Genomic DNA, 23,860 nt, shown 5'->3' with positions numbered 1-23,860 from the left:
CTGGAGCTTGGGTTCCGAACTGGCCTTCATCCCTTGTGATTGAGCCCAGCTGTCTCTGGACTTTGCGAAGTTCCTATTTTCTCCTCTATGTAATGGGACTAATAACATATGTTCTACATAACTCACAGAGTAGATGGGGAGACCAAGTCAAATGAAATAACCAGAAGGCCTCGGAGATTGTGTGGAGCTAGGCAAATGTAACAGGTTATTGCTTCTAATCTGTATTGGTACATCTGCCACTTGTCACGTTTATCCACTCAAACCCCATTTATTGAATGTCTCCTGACTATCATGCCCCATCTTGAGCCTGGAATACCCAGAGCTGAATAGAAGAATAGCACTGTCTTCGAGGGGTTCATGGGCTAGTTGCAGGCAAACACTAAAACACGGCTATAGTTATTATTTGCTGAAAGAGCACAAATATGAAATATTTTGAAAGAGTTTGCTACAATTACTGTACAACCATTTACAGATAGTTGCTTGTTGCCAAGAAAGAACTGATGTGGCAAATGTAGAAATTTCCCACCTACTATCAGCATGTAAGGTTTTAAGAAAACCAATGGAGGCAAATGGTGTTTCGATCGTAACCTCAGAAATGTGGTTTCCATACCAACGTATTTGTGCAGAATAAAAAGCCCAAAACAAAATGCTGCCTCTGATTCACAATAAGGCGAGCCTTAGTTGAATCGTGTTTTTAGTAGAAAAGACTAAGCCCCCAGCCCCCACAGTGCCTTGCCAAATTGTCTGTGCTCCCGTACACATACGTGCAAGCACACAATGGGAGGTAAACTGGGGCCCTTAGAGGGATCAGATCAGGCTCTCTGTGGAATCCTGGGTTCTAACCCTGGCCTATCACTTTACCTGTCTGGGTCTCAGTTTCCTTGTCTGTATAGGAGGAGTGATTCTGTCTCATTACTTTTATTGTCATGAAACTGAAATTGCACCAAAGGTACTAGTATCTTGAAAGAGCAAGTAACAGAGTAGTCACATAGGTAGTCCAGCCATAGCTTAATCTGGAAGGTCTTTTATGTTCCTAGGAGGTGAGCAGTGTGGCATGAGAAGCCGTGTTTAGTTCTGTGAGGATGATCACTGTGGAGGATCGGGTCCTCCCCAATCTGTCCTGCTAACGTCTGACCATCCCTTCCTCCCTCCCTCTGTCCTCCCTTTTCCTGTCTCCTCTTTCCTCCTTCCCTCCCTTTCCCCTCCATACTCATTTCCTTCATTTTTATTGAATGCTTGTCATGTACCAGAATGTGGAGATAAGTATCTCACTATTTCAGCAGAAACTCATAATCATGTGGGGGAGATTAGAGATGTGCACCAATCATTTCAATAAGGGCCAGGTGCAAGGTGCTTCATTCCGGAGCGTGAATAAGGTATGTGGCTGGGTAAGGAGACTGCTTGAGCTGGGCCTTGACTGATGAATGTCAGCAATGAGCTAGGGCAGGGGCGTGGATATGGCCGGGAGGGGAAGAGAGAACAAGGCCATTTGGGACCAAGGGAACAGCATGAAACACCTGACATTTCCTGGGAAGCAAGTAGTTTCGTGATTGTGGACCTAGAACAGGGTCTGACACCTGTGAATAAGTGGCAGCCAAGCCAAGAAGTCCTCCTTTGTCTAATGAGAAGTGTGGGGGGAGCTTCTGAGACCGTTAAAGCAGGAGAGAGTCACAGTCATGTATAATGGAGAGATTACCCTGGAGGAGATATGCAGGTGGGCTTTGAGGGGAACTGCGGCATACTAATATAACCATTAGTGTAGGGTCTCAAACTCCTTTTAAAGATAAAATCTTTATTTGGAGCCTTTAAATATTTGAGACAAAGCAGTGTTTTATTAGCATGCATTCATTTTATAATTCCACATTGCCGATACCTATGTAGGATAAAATCAGTCAGTGTGAACAGTGATGCCATTTTGATGAGCATCAGCAGTTGAAGTCAGGAACCATGCATCAAATTACAGAGTTATATTCATTTCACGACCCACCTTAATTCCAGATTTTGGTTTCAGTTGCATTGCACCAAGGAATCCTGACTTAACACAGTTAAGTCGTTGCTAATAGCAATGGGGTTTGCACAGCTTGACTTTTAGTCTCAGGGCATGCTTTAATTAAAAGAGGAAAACTTCATTCAGAGGTCTGTATAAAAATGAGTTAATCTCGTATCCTAAGTTAATGGGGTGGTGGTCTCCAAGTACCAAAATTGGGCATGTTACACATTTTCGTAATGGTCTAGATGGCTAAAATATGTTTTAAATGAAATGTAAATCAAATATTTGAGAACCCCATGCGACTTGCAGAAGGTGAAGACATGAGTGAAGGGTATTATGTGGTTTGTTTGTGTTGGTCCTGCCATGGCCGAAGTTGGACAGTTAGGGTTACGTTAATACATGCTTCTTCAGTTGGATGTTGATGGGGACTTCTCTCAAAACTGGCAGGAGCAGTGCAGTGGGGTAGCTACATTGGGTTCATCTTCCCTATAGACAGCGTGTGGCACTTCTATAATCTTGGTACCTTTGTGACCTATGATTTGTGGGAGTTGGGAGAACCCAAGCCAAACATCAGGATATCGAGAGACCTTATATTCGTTTGCAAACTTCTACCTGTGTATGCTCAGGGAACTCACCAAGTACAAAAGCACCCCCCTCTACCCTCCAAGAGGAAACTGATAACAAATCCTTTTACTGAACACCTGCTATGTGCTGCACACTGTTTTATGCAGTTTATATGTACCAACACTGTTAACCTTTGCAGCAGTCCTATGAGATGATTGCTCTTATTTTCTCCATTTTAAAGACGAGGAAATTGAGGCACAAAGAGGTTAAGCGTCTTGCCCAAGATCACACAGCTAGGAAGTGACAGAGCTGGGATTTGAATCCATAGTCTGGAGCCTGCGTACCTAATCACTATGCTGTCTTGTGCCTCTTCAAGGTAAGAATTTACATTAGACCTCTGAGGTCACATATCTTTTCATTGGAATGAGCATTGCATTTGTCCCTTAATTTTCCCCAGGAATATCCTCAGTGCTGGTCATAGCACGTAGGTTCTTCTGCTGATGTTGAGGATGGGCTTTCAGTGGAAATTGTGCAATGGGCAGTGTAGGTGGGGAAAGGGACTTCACACACGTGTGAACTTTTTGGAAAAGTATTCTTTGGAGGTGGGCTTGGGCCCTCCATGGTCTGGATTCATGATGCTATTATGAAGCATCAGGTATCATGAAGTCAGGAAATAACCCTAGGGGGTCTGTGAGCCACACAGCCTCTGTTTCTCTGTCAACTGCAGGATCCAAGGTACCAAGAGGGTGGGACAGACCCAGTACAGAGAGGGTGGTGGGAAGCTGAGGCTTGGGGTGACCTGTGTTCCCGGCTCCCAGGTCTGCCTCAGATCCACCCTTTTCTGGCATTGGTCCTTCCGAGTGAAGAGAAGCAGCCAGTTAAGCCTGCACTGAATGTAGGAGGTTGAAAAGCTTAAGAGGAGACTGTAATGAGAGTAAGCTGGCAAAGCAGCTAAATTGATAGGAAACAGCAGGGTGGGATCAGCCATCGCAAAACCAGTCTATTAAAAGAAGGTCCCAAGAGGCCAGGATGGCTTTTTCTCCAGAATAAATGCTGAGCTGAGCAGACTGAGTAAGTGAAGGCACATCAGTCAGGGCTGCACGGATGGGCAGGAGCAGCACCCTCTAGAGTCAGGTCATGGTCAGGGTGGCCTCTGACCTGTTTGCCGGATCTCAAAGTTGAAGTTGGAAAGAGTTTATTTCAGCATCAACAAAAGGAATCTCCTGTTGGGAGAGCTTGTAATCTGTGGTGTGAGCACCAGGGAATGGATATACCATCAAGGAAGGATTTAATGAGTTCTTGGAGTGTGCAGAGCAGAAGGCCTGGGGAGGGGTATAGAGAGGTTCAGGGAAGCTGCTTGACCTTGTGGAATGGCCACCGGGAAGTTCAGCCTCCCCGGGCTCCTGGTGGCACCGTGCAGCCAAGTGAACACAAGCCATGATTGCCACCTGGCCTTCGAGGGCCTCTGCTCAGGTATCCGTGGGCTGTCCCCACCCCCGGGTTAGTCTGAGCACCGTGCTCAGAGATCTCACAGCCCTGCTCACAGCCCACAAACCTCAGGGTGTCAACTCCTGGGGATCACACCGAGCTCAGGTCTCTCCGTGAGCAGGGAGCTGGTTCCAATGCAACCACAGCTCTGAGAATGAGCGTGTGGTCTCTTTCCACGTGGCCAAACCACTGCTCCTGGCTGAAAAGAGCAGGGAGGGAACCGTTGCTTGTGGGACACTGCCTTTGTATCAAGTACTGAGCCGTGCTAAGTACCTTGGTTCACAGAATCTGTACAAAACTGCTTTGAGGAGGTAGCCTGTTCTTTGTGTAAACGAAACTGAGGCTCAGCTATGTTAACACACACAAGTTCACACACCTGGAGAAGGTGGGGATGGAGTTCAACTACACATTTTTTTGGGTTCCAAAAATCTGTGGTCTTTGCACTAGCCCTGCCTCCTGAGCAAAAGACAAGAAACTCACCGCTTTCAGTGGCGCCCAGGAGTGGCCGCCATGGTGTCTCCCGGCAGGGCTCGAGCCAAAATGTTCCCCATGGGACTCACAGGCTCTCAGCTTTTGCCCTTGGGCAAGTTATTTGACTTTTTTGAGCCTCAGTGTCCAACTTGGGTACGACAGAAATAATATTCTCCCCTTCCCCTTGGTGGGTTGTGAGATAGATGAAAGCAAGTACGCAGAAGCTGTCGTCATGGTCAAGGACACATTTGGTGACAGAACAATCAGCACTGAAGTATCCAGTGAGTTCACTCTCCTCTTCCCCATTATGTACCCCTGGGGATCTCTGGCATAGCACTGATCTCCAAACATTCTGGGCTTGAACGGATGAAGATGTCACTGTTCAGCCAAGAAGTCATTTATAATTCCTCTCGGGGTCTGGTCACTGTGGGGCAGAATGGGGGGAAAATCCATCTAAAGGCAAAACTTTCTTTTGTGCTGGCACCAGAAAGGAAGTAAGTCATCTTTTGATTCGAGGCCTGGGTAGCCAGCCAAGTCCAGGGAAGGGTGGAAGATGCCCAGGCCGGAGGGGAGGGCAGGCCTGGAGTCGTTACCTGGGATGAGGATGGTGGCTCCTGCCAGAACCCCAGGCGCTTCAGGTCCTTTAAGACTTGGGTGGGAGCAGGAGGGCAGTGCTGGTAAATGCGAGAGGGCACTTCCGGGAAGGTCTGTGGGGATCGGCTTAGCCCTGCAATGGAGGCCGGGTGGTTTTGGGGCCCTGGCTCCCCAGCTGTCCCATTTCTGTCCTCCTCGCAGGACCCCGCTGACATTGCCCCTCTCTTCAAACACTTCCTGCTCTGAAGAGCCCTCATGCATCCTTAGAACATCCCTCTCCTGCCACCTGTCTCTCAGGCCTGTTCCTCACTGCCTGTCAGGGATAGGACACCATCCGATCAGGCCCTCCCACACCCACCTTGGGTGCCTTCAGAGACAGAAATGCTTCTCCTGTGCTGCTTCTTTGTCTCTTCTGTGAGCATCCACTGAACATCTGCTGTGTGCAAGGCACATGGGAGCAGGCTACATGAATTGGCACTTGTGCTAATCATACCTTTTTATTTTCTGATGCTTTGATGCCTTAGGCTTCAGTGACTCTGGAGGGACTGGCCCTCCCAGGGCTCGCTAATTCTTATGGAGAGTAAAGGACTCCCCTCCAAGGGCACCTTCCATATGCAGACCAACCAATCCAGAGCCCAGACTCCCGGCCACCTGCTTTATTGGGCTCTCAGGGGGCCACTAATCACCCCTGGGTTGGGTGCCAGGCAGCTAGGGCAGCCCCTATACCCAGCTCAGTGAATGGAATCATCCTGCAGCCAGTGCCTAAGCCAGAAACCCAGGGTTATCCCTGATCCTCCCTCATCAATCCGCAGAGTTCCGTGATCCCGGCCTCCTTCACATCATCTTCCTCTTCCTCCTCCTTCGTGGCCCCTTCCTTCACACTCTCAGCATCTCCCCTCAGGCTTTCGGCTCCAGTCCTCCACACCTGGTCCTCCCACTGCATCACCACCACACTGTGACTTTTCCAGACGTACACGGTGCCATCTCAGGTCTGTCTGCAGCTGTCCAGCGTCCTCAGGATGGTGTCGGAACCCCTGGGTTGGGCACACACACCCTCTAGCAGAATGCAGGTCCACCTTCTTCCCTCACTCCATCTCTTGACCCTTTGAGATTCCCAGCACCCCAGGGTGCTCCTTCTATGGGGCAGGAGGATGGGATTCACAAGGAAACTGCAGTCATCACTGGTTCTCCACACTGGATGTGTGTTAGAGTTGCCGTGGCAATCACCCTAAAAATACCAACCCATTCCAGAAATTCTGATTCAGTTGCTCCCAGGCTCAGGGTCAGACTTAAAATTTTTTTGAAAGTTCTCTTATTGATTCTAATGTTGAGGATCAATAAACCCTGTGGTCAAAGCTGCTGAAGGCTGAGGAATGAGCTGGCTTTGCACCAAGGCCTACCATTGAGGTAGGAGTAGAGGTAGAACCATCTCAGAATTGACCAAGTCAGTCCTGAACATTCTAGTCCCAGATTAAGGGGATAAGAGACATAACCTGGGGGAGGACGATCACTCTTCTACTTCTACAATATTGAGTTTATGTTGAAGTCAGCACAGTGTAGCTCTAATCAGCTGGAAAACTAAAGTGGGAACCTAAAATAATGCTAAGATAAGTCTGGATCTAGGATATTCTGGATTCCTCCAGTCACTGAAGTGGCTCAAGTTTACTGCCCTTAGCACATGCAATACTCCCCTCTATCTCCTTCCTCCACATTTCCACCCCAAACCAGTGATGGGGATGCAGATTCCTGTGACCAGAAGTGAGGCCTCCTCAGTCCTGGCCACATGCAGGGCTCATGAAGCGTGAATGTTTCTCTTCATCGAGTTCCGTGTACATGTGTTTCTCTAATTCTACTTGGGCTTCTCTTTCCTGGGTCCATAGACCTCTCTCAGCTCACAGACCTGTAGTTCTTTAGCATGTATCCAAATCACCTGGAGGGATTGTTAAATGCAGACTGTTAGGCCCCACCACCAGAGTTTCTGATTCTGTAGGATTAGGGTGGGGCTTGAGAACTTGTATTTCTAGAAAATTCCTGCGTGGTGCTGATGCTGCTGGTCCTGGCAGCACGTTTTGAGAATTTCTGCTTGAAAGGACAGGCCCTTTTTGGTCTGGATTCTCTGGGTGTTAACCCAACTTAGGGAGAATCAAACCCTGGAATACTCCTGGAAATCCAAGATATAAAGCTGTGCACTGCCCTCTCCTCATGGAAACTGTAGCAGACATTTTCCAGGTTCCTTTAGCATCAACTTTAACCACCACAAAATGCAATCCTTGTCCTCCTGACTGTTTCTTTTCTCCTGCTTCTCAGCCTTTTCCTCTTTTCTGGCTCTCATTTTCATCTTTTCAAACATTCCAGGCTGTTTTATGACTTGGCTGTGCCATCACATATGCTGAGTTCTGAGCCCGGAATTTCCTTCCTTTCTCTCTGTCTGCCTGTTTTATTTGCCTCTTTTGGTTCGAAGGAACAGGTACTCTCTCGAATTACTTCATTCTATAGGAACTTTATTTTAAAGATCCCAAGAGAGGCAGACCAGATCTCAGGAAGAGCAGGAACAGATGGGCGGTTCTGATTTCAAGGTGTCTGAAGGGATATCAGCCACAGAAATTTGTGTGCATTTCCTCTAATGTTTGGCCACTAAGTGACTCAGCAACTCTGGGCATCTGCTCTTAACTCTGCTCTCTTCCAACTAATATATGCTTCCCCAATATGTTTTGGGTTTTTTTCCATCCAGTTTATAGCTTCTGCTTGCTCTTCCTCATCTTATGTAGTTTCTGTTTCCTTATAACTTTGGCTTGAGCCATAGCTCAAATTCTGCCTCACTGACAATCTTTCAGATAGGGCTACTGGGAGGGTGTTCAGGGCCCTTGTGTATGTAAACAATTTAAAGCACTTATAACAATGGTGGAAGAGGGTCCTCCAAAAATCTTCTTCATTAAAGCCATGAGAACACTGGCAAAAATAGTCAAAATCAACTTTCCTAGAATGCTGGAATTTGACCACAATATACAACAATTTGAGGATCATTCACTCAAGAAATGGCCAAATGTCAGCAAGAACATTATGTTTTCATAGTATTTTAGCTTGCTCTATTCCCATTCCCCTCTCCCTTGCTCCACAGCAACCTTGGAAATGAGCAGCCTCACAACTATGATTTATGTGAAAATTAGCAGCTTAATAGCTGCCAAAAAGGGAAGAATGGGCTTGGACTCTCCAAAAAACCCTATACTCAGAGAAGAGCTTTATTTGAGTTGTATGGATGCTCCCTGGAAGAGAGCCATTCTCAAGGCTTGCCTTTGTTTGACCCAACTCAGAGCTCAGACATGTAGGACACCATCAAGTTACCAACATATAAATAATGGGAGTCCCAGAAGGAAAGGAGTTCGAGAAAAGGACAGAGAGAAAATCTGAAGGAATAATGGCTAAAAACTTAACAAATTTGATTTAGAATACTAATCTATAAAAGCTTGACAAACTCCAAGGAAGACAAACTCAAAGAGATTCACTCCAAGACACATTATAGTCAAAATAACAAAAGCCAAAGGCAGAGAATTTTGAAAGCAGCAAGAGAGAAGTAACTCATCATTTACAAAGGATCCTCCAATAAAAAAAAGAATAAATAAATAAAAATACAAAGGATCCTCCACGAGGTTAACAGCTGACTTCTCATGAGAACCCATGGAGGCCAGGAGGAAGTGGGATTACATGTTCAAAGTTCTGATAAAAAGACTGTCAACCAAGAAGTTTATATCCAGCAAAAGTATCCTTAAAAAAAAAAATGAAGGTGAATTTAAGACATTCCTAATTAAGTCTTGTTTTGACTTTTTCGGACACTTTAGAATATGATTTCTTTCAATGTTGACTCCACTGTAGTACTCTATACACTGCCATCTGCAGGGAGGATAGATGAAGGACACACAGGTGGAGGAAGAAGGAAAGTCCCTTGTTTTAGACAGTTAAAGACTAACCTGGAAGAATATGATGTCGTCACATCTATCAGAATCAAGAGAAGACATTGATCATAAGGGCCTATTGGCATTGTGGAACCATGATCTCTAAAGCCCTTGGAGGAGATGGTCTGACCATCCCCAGAGGATCATCTGACATGTGGCATGGAGCCCACAGAAAGCAGAAGTACTACAGATGGTGGGGGAGCATGGGTGTCTCCGCTGTCCTTGGGTGCTGTAGACTGAAGGGAGCACCATGGATGAACACCTGATACATGAGCCCAAAGATTGATAGTGAACCTTTGGTAGCCCAAAGTCCTGAATTCATCTTGTGTCTGACATGAGTGAGTGTCACCAAAAGAAATGTGACAATACCATCCTGGTTTCCTGACCTTGTGTAATCCCTTGAAAGAAATACTTTGCATTGGCCAGCAGAAGCAATCCTCTTGCCAAGCTGCCCTCCTAGAATCAGGACCCACCTATGAGGGCCTGTGACAACCACATTGCTGTGAGCCCCAGGGCTCTCAGGGAATCTGGTTAATCCCACATATGAGGTAGAGGGTCTGTGAGCTCCCCAAAGGAAAGAAATAAAACAGGGCCTTTGCAGGTCCTCATCCAGGCTTGGGGTGCCCCTTCTAGATGATACTGATAGTCTCCTTAGTCTGATGCTACTAGGCATCAGAGAGAAAGTACTAGCCTCCCCTGAGGTGGGAGGCCAATCCAGGACGGGGCCCTGCTGGTTCTGATCTAAGGGTGCTACCTTCTCAAGTTCACTTTTCCCTACGAGCCACCTTGTTGGTTAAGTGTTTCTTGGTTTAGAAAATTTCTGAGAGGGAATCTGATTCCCTAGCTGATCAGTTTTGCTCTAGGCCAGTAGTACTCAGGGTATTGTCTGAGGACCCCTGGGGTCTGAGACTCCTTCAGGCTATCTGTATGGTTAAAACTCTTTTCATGATAATACTAAGATTTCATTTGCCCCTTTCTTAGTGTTGACACTGCGAAAATGATGGTGGGCAAAACTGCTGGTGCCTTGGCACAGATGAAGGCAATGCCACCAAACTGTTCTAGTGGTTTTCCACCATATTTTTCACTACCACAGACATTTTAAAAAATCCAGTTTCACTGAAGCGTATATTTGATGAAGCAATAGAGTACTAGTTTTTTTAAATCTTGGCTTTTGAGACAAGACATGTATGTCTTTTTTAGGTCTGCGTGGAGCCCCCCTACAGCCCTTCTGCTGCATACTGAAATACAGAGGATGTCTTTAGGAAAAGCACTCATATGACCGAGTTGCAAGCTGAACTAGCCACTTTTTCCCTAGAATGTCATTTTACTTGTGAGATATATTGATAGAAAAACTATGATTATTCAGATTTGATATTTTGCAGACATTTAAAAATGAACAGAGGGAATCTGCCAGTTCAAGGAAAACAACTGATGGGTTGACAACGATGGCATTTGAAGTTTCAAGCGAACAGTAGGGTTTTGGAAAGCTTGTGCCCACCAGGATCTGGATAGCTTCCCACTTCTTCAAGACTTTCTGATACTGGTGGTGATATTAATGAATGTGTACAGATAGAGGGGAAGATCAAACATTCTGATTCCGGCTTGCTAGGTATGAGGTGCTTTCATTATAGAAAGCAGCCTCAGGGAAGGGGCTGGAAGTCAGACTCTGAGAGCCCCAATAGGTAGGGCTCTGGGGTGGACATTGCCTGAGTTGACACTGGTGGTCTGTATCCTTTGTGGGAGCATGTGGCCCACTTCCTCATGTGGACTGAGAGTTTCTCTAGAAGTTTACTTGTATCATCGAACAACTGTAGAGCTCCTATGGCAAAGGCTTAGGAGAGGGTGGCACTTGAGGCTGGGCTCAACTCCCTCCCCTTAAGCTTACTACACTTGTCTTGAAGGCTCTAGGCATCCTGGGAAGCGACCTCTGAGACCCAAAGGGGAGAAGGGGGTTTGGATGGGCCCACTTAACCCTGACCATAACAATGCTAAAAATAAATGGCTCAGTATCTCAAGCTCTGCCTAGAAGTGGGCTAGACAGCCCCAGTCTTCTATAGCATATCAGATACTGTGTTTTTCAGAAATCCCAACTGAATCCTGAGTATTGCTGCACAAACACTTTGAGCCAAAATGCAAGGGAAGACAAACAAGTCTGAAGACCTTGCAGAGTGACTGAAACCAATGGAGCAAGAGGGAGAGAGCTGGAAAAACATCAAAGCAAAGCCAGTTTTCTTCCAGAGACTCCAGGCTAGTTACAAATGCAGTAATCAAATATCTGGAGGAGCAGAGGATTTGTCCTGGGCTAGGGTTGTGGTGAAAGGTCCCCTCTGATAGAGATGCTCATGTTTAGCACTTTTCTACATGTTTCTGCCACTAAGGAGGTGATGCATAGCGTAGGCTGGTGGTCACAACCCCCATACCCACACTAGTCCCACAGAGGTGGCTGTGGTGAATGTGGAGGCGGGTGGGGAGATTGGAGTTTGGCATGGAGGGATTTTAGCTGAAACAGAGATGCTGGTCCTGGGTGCTCCGAAATCTTTAATGGAAATCTTTCACTTGTAAATAGGTTTTATTTGTCTTTGTATATTCAGTCTAGTGCTGGCCAGCACAGACAGCTGGTGCTTGGTAAATACTTGGGGCATTGTACTGTGAATTGCTTTGTAGGAATAATGTAAATGGGATAAAACAGTCATCATGGGGCCAGCAGCAGAGGAGGCTGGAATTTCCCCAGTGGGCTTATAGAGGAAGGTGAAGCTGTTGGAAGAAAAAAGGTGGGGGCTGGCAGAATGGGAGCATGAGGGCTGACAAAGGAGAACAGGGAGAGGGCTGGAAGATCCCTGATGGAGGTAAAAATGCAGGGGTGGATTGGCAGGTCTTCTGTTGGCTGGAAGGAGAAGTAGAGAGACCAGTTTCCAGGCCTAGGCTCCCTTGCCTGCCAAGCCCCTGGTCAGAGGCATTAGAAACTAGAGTGGAGATTGCACACTAAGATGGCAATTTTGCCAGCAGGGCCCTTCGGCAAACCACGGTTCTACAGACCTTTCTCAGCAAACATCCCCAAATATTTCCCATGTCCTAACATTCACCAACCGTATGGCCCCCCAGTACTCATAGCTGTAGGTCTCTCACCTTTATCCATTCATATGATACTTACTCATTAATTAATCAATTAAAAAATATTTATTGGGGCACCTGGATGGATCAGTCAGTTGAGCATTGGACTGGCTCAGGTTATGATCTCACAGTTTGTGAGTTTGCGCCGTGCATTGGGCTCATTGCTGTTGGCACAGAGCCCCTTTGGATCCTCTGTTCCCCCCACCCCACCCCACCCTGTATCCTACTTGCATTCTCTCTCTTGCTCAAAAATAAATAAACATTAAAAAAAACACATTTATTAAGTGCATCCTGTGTGCCAGGCACATGCTAGGTACAAAGGTTAAAATAGCACAGCCATTCTTTAAGTGTGGTCTCTGGGCCAGCCACATCCGCACCATCTGGTGTGTTAGTTACCTATGGATGCCTAACAAATGATTCCAAAACTTAGTGGCCTAAATCAATAATAACCATCTCTTCTCCCTCCTAGTTTCTGGAGCTTCTGGCTTAGGATCTATCATGGAGCTGCTGGGAGTGCAGTCAGGAGGCCTGAAGTAGGACTGGAGGGCCTGCCTCCGAGGTGGCCCATTCACATCGCTGGCACATTGGTGTTGGTTGCTGGCTGGAGGCTTCAGTTCCAACCCCTGTGCACCTCTCCTCAGGTTGCTCGAGTGTCCTCACTACATGGTGGCTGGAGCAGCCTAAGAGAAAAAGCGACAAGCTGCAATTTCTTTTGTAATCTCATCTCAGAAGCCACACACCTTCACTCCCACAATAGCCCCTTGGTCCCACAAGTCAGATCTACTCAGTGTGGGAGGAAAGCCCACAGGGGATTGACCAGGAAGCAAGCATCAGGAGGGCCATTTGTGAGACTGGGAACTTGTTTGCATAACCCCTCCCGGTGCCTCAGATGCATGCTACAGTCTGGGAACCACTGCAGTGAGATATGAAACCTTCTCTGCTCTTAAGCTGCTCATGGCTTAGCTGACGTTACTGAACAATCATGAGGCAGTGTTGTAGCAAGGCCATGGGAAGTCAGGGATGTGTTCCCAGCCCAGCATGCCAGGTCCTCCTTAACCTGAGCTCCTCTGCCCCCACCTCTCATTCCTTATTCATTCCCCTCCTACTTGGGCCCTCTGCTGTAGTCTGGTCTCTTCCCATCCCCGTTCCCTCATGCTGTGCTTACTCTCTCTTCTGTGGAATGAGCTGTTAATGGATGTGAGGGCATCTGGCATGGTGCCAGACACATAACAATCGCTCCATAAATGCATCCTTGCTTTCCTTTCCCTGTTGTGGATTTCACACTGGGAAGACCCAGCTCCTGCACCCTTCACTTAAGCAGATTCTAAGCTTTCTTAAGGCCCTCCACTTCCATGAAGCGTCTCAGACACTGCTTACCCTAGTTTCTCCCTTCCCTGAGTCTCTGAGCACTTAGCATGTGACTCATACAGCCCAGTCCTTGAGTCCACTGATGCATTTGGTCCTGTATTTTTCCCCTAAAATCCCCCATTTGTGACCATCTTTGCAGCTCTTGTGACTATCTGAGATTGCTTTATTATTCTGTGTTCTTGCCGCTTCCTATCACCACCACCTATGTGGCAGCGCCTACCTCCACCACTAGGCTTAGGTCACCTCCCCCGGGCCCCCCAAGCAGGCTCCTGCTTGGAGAATAGACTCCAAGTTTGGTTTGTTTTAGCTAATGAGCTCTGACAATGTGCATGGCCCCAAGGTAGGTCCTGGGCTGTGGGCGGGGGTTCTCTTTTAAATGCTAATACCTGTGGAACGACTCTGGGCAGACAAGGCTCCTCACGTGGCAGAAAGAGTACAGGGCGTAAGGCCTACTGGCTTCCCAGCTTCTCTGGCTACCTGGTAATTCTGGGCAGGTCCTCCTCACTTGCTCAAACTCCAGTTTTCCATCTGTGAAATGGTGCTCATAGCCACCTACATCTGAAAGGTAATAAATACCTAAGTGAAGGACGGATATGATAGAATTAAACTATAATGTTGTAAGGAAACGAATGCTGACGCTTGAAGGTTATCGGTTATTTAACACTTATTTAATACGTGCTTACTGCACACCAGGACCTGTATCAGGCTCTGGATATAAAATGGTGAGGGTCCCTCACTTGTCACTTGAGACTTTGCAATGGTTATCAGGGAGAACGAGGCAGAGTGAAGGAGTGGACTGTGTGTGAGGGCAGGGGGAGGGAACGGGACCCTGAGTGGGTGGGCAGGCAGGGGCTGGGTCCACAGGTAGCTCCCAGGCCCTTCAATGTCCTTTTCTCCCTGGCCCCCAGCCTGTCCACTTCCACTGATGCACATTGCTCTCCTGTGTCTTCTTGGTGGACCAGGGCTGGGAAGAGAGGGCAGATGGGGTCTCCGCGGATTTTCCTGAGTTTGGTTTCATGTGGAAGAGGGCCTTTGAAGAGCCTGGCCCAGCAGCCATTATCCCTTCCTTAGGGCCATCCCTCAGGCTCATCCTGCTTTTTCTCCCCCCAAATGTGACAACTGAACTGTGACTAACTTAAATATCCTCAGATTGTTTTCGTTATTAAAAGCAGGTGTCCGTTCTAATTGGGTCTAGGATGAAGTCCCCTGAACAGCTGGCTTAGTAGCAGATGTAAACTTGCTTACCAACATCTGTCTCTTCAAAAGCAGGGTAGAGGGTGGTGGTTGGGGGGCAAAGAAGAACCGGGATCCGTTTGAGCATGGCTACATCACCACATTGCCTTCTTTCTTATCAAGAACTGTGTTTGGCTCTCTTGCTAAGTGATGCTCTTGTGGTCCCTCTGGCCTGCTTGGGAAGGAAAGCAGTCATCTGCTTGTCTCTGATGATTTCTTGTTCAGGGAACATGACAGACAGGTGTAGTGGGAAGATCATCGAAGTGGAGTCAGGCGACTACACTTTGTCCCAGGCCTGTCACTAGCTGGCCAGTGGCCTTGGCCAACTCTTGGAGCCACCTGGGACCATCTGTCAGATGAGCAGGAAGAATGAGGGTGATTTCTTAAGTTCCTTCTGCCCTCTTGGTCTTGTATTATGGGAGGAGTTTCCAGATTTGTGTCATGCCCTATGATTTTATGAATTCTTCCTGGACCCCCTCAAACCTCTGTCTCCCTGTTCACAAACTGAAATTGCTTTGCACATTAGCATCACTGATGGGAGGAAGGGTTAAATATTACACAAAACATAAGAGATGAATGTTGTAATGCTAATTCCTGGCAGCCTATATGTAATGTTTTATGTCCTATTTCTGTAAGAAAAATTCAAATGAAACATCATGAAGGCAAACTCTGGAGACTGTTCAGGCCTAGATTTCATGACTGGTCTAAATTTGGGTCTGTGTCATTGCCCCAACTTAAATGGCCACCTCTCCAGCCCAATGGTCCTATATGAGGTAATAATATTCTCTATGACAAGCCAGCGAAATGGTTCATCCTTGGTCATTAAGGAATTTAACTCCATTTATCAAATAGCTTCTGAATTCCTATGATGTGCAAAACCTTATCAGGCATGCCGTAGGCAATGAAAAGGACAGAATACTCTTTTCCTTAGGGACGTAATTTTATATAGTGTATTTTATGCACTGATTTTCCAAGGAGATAATCATGTGTTGAACATCTCAGGGTGTTAGCATATTGCCTTCATAATAACAGCAATGACTAATTTTTTAAGTTCACACAAAACTATGTGCCTGCCGTCACGTTAAGCACTTTGTGGGTACTGCCTCATTAACCTTCACAACAATCCTGTTCTAGAGATGTAGGAACTGAGGCCCAGGGACTTCAGTAACTTACCAGTGTCTTAAAGCCAGTAACGACAGAACAGGGACTCAACCGAGGTCTGTCTGTCCCTAAAACCTGTGACATTTATCATATGAATAGTCTGCTCTGTGTAAAGTTGACAGTCCAGAAATATTAGTTGAGTAATTGAGTAAGCAAAGAGTGAGAACTTGAAAGAATAAATAAATGGAAAGACTTTGGGGTAGTCCCTGAGGGGCTTCAGGGAGTCACAGGCCACCTCCTTCACCTCACTGAATAGGCCCCAGATCCTGTAGTTGGGAACTGTCTTCTGGGGTCCTTTCCATTCTAGTCTCTGCTCTCACCTCATAAATGCCCAGCACACATTCACCCGTATCTACTTTTTTGAGTGAAGCGTCTGCTTTGAGTCAACCGGGTTTTTTTGTGTTTCTTTGTTTGTTTTTTTGGTTTCTTTTTGTCTTCACTCTACCTCTTCCCCAAGCCTACTTCCAGGTAGGCTATTATGCATCCATTTTCTGGACTCAGATTCTGAGATACCCTGGGATGTGTCCTCAGAGTTGTTCACTTATCTCCTTTCCAGATGTCCAGAGTGGAGACCAGTCAGAGGAGCAGGGGACAGCCTGATTTATTGCCCTCAGCCCCATCCTGGCACCCTCATCCACACTCAGAGGCTCTGCCAAGCTAAGGAGAGACCCAGGAACTGGGAGGCTCCAGCCAGGGACAGCTCTGCCATTGAGTCCTCCAAATTCATGAGGAAGGGAGAAGCCTGGTTAGATGCCTCCAGGCATCAGCCTCTGAAGATTCAATGAGGGGGGCATGCCTCTGAGGGCTGATCAGGAAGTCTGTGAACTCACCACAGACCATGCTAGAAAATCGAGGGCCTGGTCCTGGTCTGCACAGCCCTGCTTCAAGAAAGGCTGCCTTGTGCTACCTTTGTGTTCACATTGGGAGCCCAGTTTCTTCCACCCTCCTCAGCCTCTCTGCAATCTCAGCCCTGCCTCAAGAAAGGCTGAAAGACCCATTCCCCCTGAAATGCTGAGGCTGTCCTAGAGATGGTGATGGGTTTTGGAGTCGTGGGGGTCCAGAGCTGTCGGCCAAGAAAGAATTCTTGAGATGTCTTTGGAGCAAAACGGTGATTTTATTGAAGCACAGCGATAGGATGCATGGGCAGAAAGAGCTGCACTGGGGTTGTGAAGAGTGACTGGTTCTGTACTGTGGAGTTGGGGGAGGTAAAGGCAAAAGGGAGGCCTCCAGAAGGATTTTCATGTGCTAAAGAGGACTCATAAGATGCCAGGGGCCTTGCTATTGTCAAGCTAAGGCTGTTTTCCCTCTAGTAAGGCATTAATATTAGGACAGCAGGGGGTTCCTGGAGACCTGTTATACTCTGTATTTGCCTCAAGTATTTGTCAATGGGCTGCAGGTTATAAGGAAATTTAATTTTACCTGCCATTTCCTTCTCGCCTTTGTTTCCCTTATCACTATTGAGGGATGATGTTGGGGCTCCAGGAAACTGAGTCTATGGGTTTCTGGAGATTAGGCTGTGGACAAGATTGCCTTTTTCTTTTTTTTTTTTTTAATTTTTTTTAACGTTTATTTATTTTTGAGGCAGAGAGAGACAGAGCATGAACGGGGGAGGGTCAGAGAGAGGGAGACACAGAATGTGAAACAGGCTCCAGGCTCTGAGCGGTCAGCACAGAGCCCGACGCGGGGCTCGAACTCACGGACCGCGAGATCATGACCTGAGCCGAAGTCAGCCGCTTAACCGACTGAGCCACCCAGGCGCCCCAAGATTGCCTTTTTCTTATAATTTACTAAGATATTTGTAAACTGACAGAGACTCCTGTCCTGCAGGACTTTGATCTCTATCAGTTAACCATTTGTTTTCTTTCCTTTCCTTTGTTCTTGTTCCGACAGGAGTGCCTGAGGGATGTCACACAAGTCCCACCTGGTGGGAGGCAGGGGGGCTGTATTTGCTGGCTATCAGCTTGCCCTATGCTCCCTCATCAATGGGAAGGGCAGGAATGGGCCCAGTGCAAGCTGGAGAGCAGTGAGGAATCAGGGCACCTCTCAGAGGGTGAGTGCCTCCTGGACCTCTATAATTGTGAGTTGACCCCGCAGGCCTGGCCTTCATTGCCAACTGAGGGGAGAAGGGCAAGAGGGAATGTGATTTGTTGAGAGCTTGCTACCATGTCCAGGGCTGAACGGGGACCTCCATACATGGTTCCTTTGACTATTACAATTATCTTCTGAGTTGGGTTTGACTACTCCCATCTTACAGATGAGGAAGCTGAGGCTCAGGAAGGTAAAATAATTCAACTATATTCTCACAGCAAGTGGTGGAGCTTGAATTTGAACCCAGATGTGTCTGATTTCAAAGCCCATGCTGCTCATCCCTGGGTGCTTCTCACCTGGCTCCATTCCTAATGTGGACTCCATGGTTTCCCTCCTGCTTCCTGGCAGCTTCCTGCAGCTGGCTCAGACTGGTGCTTCTAGGGTTAGAAGGTGAATCCTATGCTGTGTGTGCACGTGTGTATGTATGTGCTCATGTACAGCATACATGTACATTGTAGGAAGCATGGACAGGAGGAGGAAGGTCTGGGGTCTGCAGAGATGCTTCCTCCCCACCACACCTGCCCCACTTCAGGCTGTCCCCAGGCTGCCCTGGGGCTTTGGGGTGGGGGTTTGTTATTGTGTTGTAGGCTCTTGTATCTTTCCCCAAGGTGGGTAATTGCAGATGACTCACCTGTGGAACAGGATCAAAACCAACTTTATTTTACTGAATTCCCCCTTCCTCTATGTGCTAAGAAGCCTTAGGGGTGGGGGTGCGAAGGCTTTCCCAGAAAATTACACCCTGCATTTCCCTTTCTGCTGCTTCTAGGACGTCATTTAAGATGGAAATTAGAGCCCATTATTGCACATTTAATTATCCACCAAATGAATGGCATATTTAATGGAAATGGCAAAATCTTCCAACTTGTGTAAGATTTCTAGTTCATGCATCTCCAGATGTGTTGCAAAATAATTCATTAACTAGAGATGTGAGCTGTTGGGGCTGCCTCAGGGGAAAAGCAGGGCCAAGGAATGGGGCCAAGGATGTGTGAACTAATTAGCTGACATCCCTGCCCTCGGGAACTGAGGTAATGGAGAATTTGCTTCTACTGTGCTTGAAGGTGCAGCCCCCACCCCTTACTAGGGGTGGGGCAGGGAGGCCAGCCCTGGGGCCTCTGGGGCTGAGTGGGGAGAAGGTTGGGGTGGCCCATCTCTTGTCATCTCCCCAGCCCCAGGTTCCCATAGCAACACACTGCAGCCCTAGGCAATATATACAAGTAGCTGTGGGATGGGGGAGAGCTTCAGAGATGGCAGGCACAAGGGAACAATCTCTGAGGCAGTTAGTGGGGGGCAGCCTCTATCACCCCTCTCCCCCTCCAATGTTCTAGCTGTGGCCTCTCTGGCTTTGGCTCGAGGCTGTTGTTATATTTTAGGGATATTTGTTCATTCACTCAACCAGCCAACATTTATGGAACATCTGCTATTTGTGGAAAATCTGTTTGTTAATTCAACCATGCAAACAGCCAACCTTCTTATTAAATACCTATTATTCATTCATTTCCTTGTTCATTCATTTGTTTTAAGCAGTGAACTAACCAGCCAACATGTATTGAATAGCTACTGAATTACTTACTCATGCAACCAATCAGTAACAAAGTGCCTACTCTTTGACCACCCATCCCTCCATCCATCCATCCATCCATCCATCCAATCAACCAACCAACCAACCAACCCACCAACTAACAACCAACAAGCAATCAATAAATTAATTCAGTATTTATTGAATAGTAAAGGCATATTCATTCATGCAGCTCACAAACATATTGAGCACCCACTATATACCAGGCATTGTATAGACACTAGGGAAACAAAGATCAAGACACAAGTCCTGTGTTCAAGGGGCTCAGAGTGAAGTAATGATATTAAGCTAAAATTTATTCAGCACTGAATATATATGTCCAGCAATGTGCTAAATCAGCGCTTTACATATATTAACTCATTTGCTATGAAAGGTGCTGTGAAGAAACAGGCATAGAGAGGTTAAATAAATTCCTCAGTGTTACACAGTTTTTGAGTTGATAGAGTTTTGGGGTTTGAACTCAGATTTGAAAGTGTGTGCTCCTAACTATGGTGTTGTCTCCCTAGGTGGGGTAGGGGGCCAAGTATACAGTGCACAGAGGATATGTGGGATTAGCATTTAATGGTACCTTAAAGAAGGCATAGGAGCCTGTGAGCTAGGGGAAGGAAGGAGAGACACCTTGAGCAGGATAATGTTGAGAATGAGGGAATGTAGGCATACAAGATATGGTTTCTACCCTCCAGGAGCTTTTTTTTTTTTTTAATTTTTTTTTAACGTTTATTTATTTTTGGGACAGAGAGAGACAGAGCATGAACAGGGGAGGGGCAGAGAGAGAGGGAGACACAGAATCGGAAGCAGGCTCCAGGCTCTGAGCCATCAGCCCAGAGCCCGACGCGGGGCTCGAACTCACGGACCGTGAGATCGTGACCTGAGCTGAAGTCGGATGCCCAACCGACTGAGCCACCCAGGCGCCCCTCCAGGAGCTTTTAATCAAACAGGGGAAGTGGTAGACACAGATAACTTCACTACAAGGAATAGTGAGGATGGATGACAGGTGTAGGTGTAGGATGTGCTGAATCATACAAAAGGCACAAATGAAATTCGTAGTAATAGAAGGAAAGAAGAATCCTTTCAGCTGGAGGTGATCAGAGATATCATGATGGAAGGGACAGAGCTCAAGACCCACTCTAAATTAAGGCTGAGTGGAATCTCCTAAAACGGGGCTGGGCAGAACATTCCAGCAGGTGGACTGGCTTGAGAAGATGGGCTAGAAAACAAGTGGTGCTGGCTGATTTTCATTTCAGACTCAAGTATGTGAGCGGTGAGTGGAAGAAGAGTCTTTCCAGACTCTTTCTGTAGGTATGAAGGGACTGGCGTGTTCAGTTAGGGAGATTAGGCTTAGTTTAGTAGGGAGTAGGCAGCCACTGAAGGTTTTGAGAAGGGGAGAGTGTGAATTATTCTGTGTTTGTACCCTTGTTTGTATGTGCTAGGAGAAAGACTCCCACAAGCTGCCTTACCCACCCTCCATGATGGCCAGCTTCTGGCAAGATTCAGTCAACAAGAGCCCTGGAAGTACCTCCAACCTGTCAAGAAACATGTTCCCTGCTCTGCCCTTGCTAGTCAGAGCTGTGTCCCTCCAGAAACTGTATTTTTAGCCTTTATTGTAGGTAATTTTAGTACTCAGGTAGGCCTGGGAATCATTGACCTGTATGCTGTTTACCAATCGCTTTTTCCTTTAATCTTAGAACCCAAACCAATATTCTTATCCATATTTTACAGTTGAGAAAACTACGGTTCAGGAAGGTTGTGATGTGTCCAATGTCACCAACTTTTAAGCAGAGTAGCTGGGCTTAAAATCCACATTTCTGAGTCCAATTTAAGCTTCTTGGGAGAACCAGAACCAAGATAGAAGATCTTCACAATAACTGAGTCCTCATATATTTTCCTCAAACTTGTTTCCTCCAGTCTTTGCATTGCTAAATATTGCCCATCTGAACTAGTATTTGCTACACACAGTCCTCTATGGTCCCCCAGCTGATAATAACCTCATAATCTTGTGGCTGCACCTGGTTTGTATTTGCATGTTTTCTTTCTCCAGTTGTCTCTAAACTTTTAAAGACAGGCGGTATGAAATAGCATGGCTTTTGGAATCTTTGATCTCTTGTACTCCATAATCTCACTCACCCCATCACTCAACCCTTGTATCTCATTCTCTATGAGATGATGAATGGCTTCATTTATGAGATTCTAGGACATCATTCCCTGATCACTCCCCCCATCCCTCCAGTTTTATCACTCACCATTTATGGATTCTTTGTTAGTAATTGCTCAATAAATACGAGCCATTTTCTTATTAGTGTGAGTAGGAGGGAGATGAGCTAGCCAGCTAGACAGAGATAATTTCTAGGGCAAGGAAGGAGCCCTGAGGGCAGGGTATATTATATTTTATGTCACAGGGACCCCAGGAAAGACCATTATTGCATAACTATTCTGTGCCAGGTACTTAAAGACACTATCTGATTTAATCTTCCCAATAGTCTTATGCTTTGTGCATCTATTTTTATTTTATTGAAATAAACTAAATTTCAGGGAGATAAAGTTAAATTCTCTATGTCCCTCTACTTTCAGTGGCAAAGCCAGGGCTTGAATTCACACACATCTGTGTGACTCGGGAGTCCAAGCCCTATCTGCCACAGCCATGGCCTCTGAGTTACGGGTGCTGAGATGAATAACCCAAGGCAGAGGACCACAACTAGATGACAGGGTCTCAGGCCACAAGCTATGTCCAAGGATCTCAGCTCTGTTTTCAGGTTGCTTGTGATTCCCTCTGTCCCATCGGCTCCTACCCCCCACCTTACCCCCCCCCCCCACCAATTTCACCAGAGAGGCCCTGGGTAATGACTCAGCTGGGAGCTGTCCAGCTTCCTCTTCCAGACCTATTGGGAAAGACTTCTGAAGTAGATAATGGCTTTCAAAATGTAATTTAACTTAATACACTGCTGTATTGTTACTAATGTAAGTCCCATTGTGTGTGTCTCTGAGGCAGCCAATTATAGAAACTTTGATAAAGAATATGTCTAAGCCAAGGCAACTGTTACTTTTCTGAACAAATGGGATGAGATTTAAGCCATCTGTCTAGGACTGGCATTTGAGGCCTCACTGTAGTTGAGATTCCAGGCTTCCAAGAAAATGTAAGGAAGAAGGTCCTTATTATCCCCTCAAGAGTAGCACTGGAATCTGTGCTGGGCGATCCCTCTGTTCTCATGCTTTATCCCCAGCCTTTCAGCACAGCATGGTGGAAGAAGGCCACCAACATCAGCTTGGGGATTTCTGTGTGCCCATGGGCTGAATTCTTCATGTTAATAAAAAGACATCTCAGAAGACAGAAAAAAAGGACTTTTAAGAAGTATTCTTCAGTTTCAGTGATTAGAGTGGGTCTTGTAACAGATTGCTGGCATCTGGGGACACTGAGTCAAGTCACAATTCAACCCTCATCTAACTGGTATACGGAGAAAGTGCTTAAAATACACACAAGTAGGGGCTCCACTTACCTTCTTTCCAGTTTCTGACATTAATCTCCCCTCCTCTTCCCTCCTACACCAAAGCTGTCACCAAGGGGTTCCACTAGGTTCCCTGCAGAGAGCCACCCTCCCTCCTCCTCTCTGTCACTCAAGCCACACTTCAACAGGCCCTGCACTCTGGAGACGAGTGTGTGATCCACTTCCTAGGAAAGTGTCTGCCTTGTCCATCTGGCTGTAGAGCCAGGCACCTCTGAGATTTCTGAGGATCATCCACTGAACCTCATAGCAACTTGCTTGAAATTCTCATTTTTTTTTAATATGATGACAAAAAAAATCAATCTGTGTATCTGGTATTAAGTTCTGTTTAAGAATGTCGGCTCAGGGGCACCTGGATGGCTCAGTCGGTCAAGCGTCCGACTTCGGCTCGGGTCATCATCTCACAGCTTGTGAGTTTGAGCCCCGCATCAGGCTCTGTGCTGACAGCTCGGGGCCTGGAGCCTGCTTTGGATTCTCTGTCTCCCTCTCTCTCTGCCCCTAACCCATTCATATTCTGTCTCTGTCTCTCTCAAAAATAAACAAACATTTAAAAAAAAAAAAAAAAGAATGTCGGCTCGGAAGGGTCCTTCCTCTGGGACTTGGAGGTCAAGGGACTTTAGTGCTGTTGGGTGGGGGCACTTGGAGTGTGTGTGTGTGTGTGTGTTTACATGAAGTGACTAGAGCAGGTGAGGAGTATTGGATGGATGACACAACCTTCTCTATGTCGTCAAGATGAGCACACAGAGGGGAGAGAGCACTGGGCCTAATG

General features: G+C 46.7%; 1 long non-coding RNA gene across 1 annotated transcript in view; it reads left to right on the top strand.

Annotated features, from left to right (window-relative positions):
* Window positions 1–2,093: 2,093 nt before the first annotated feature.
* The window catches only part of LOC122231365, a 50,423-nt gene continuing 28,656 nt past the window's right edge, over window positions 2,094–23,860 (top strand). The window contains exon 1 of the long non-coding RNA XR_006208570.1: window positions 2,094–2,930. This is a non-coding gene — a long non-coding RNA (uncharacterized LOC122231365). The remainder of the gene's footprint in view (window positions 2,931–23,860) is intronic.

This window comes from Panthera tigris, chromosome D1, assembly GCF_018350195.1.
Source record: "Panthera tigris isolate Pti1 chromosome D1, P.tigris_Pti1_mat1.1, whole genome shotgun sequence".
In the NCBI taxonomy this organism is placed as follows: Eukaryota; Metazoa; Chordata; class Mammalia; order Carnivora; family Felidae; genus Panthera; species Panthera tigris.
Note: the sequence above shows the minus strand (reverse complement) of the source record. Positions and strands in the feature narration are given on the sequence as shown.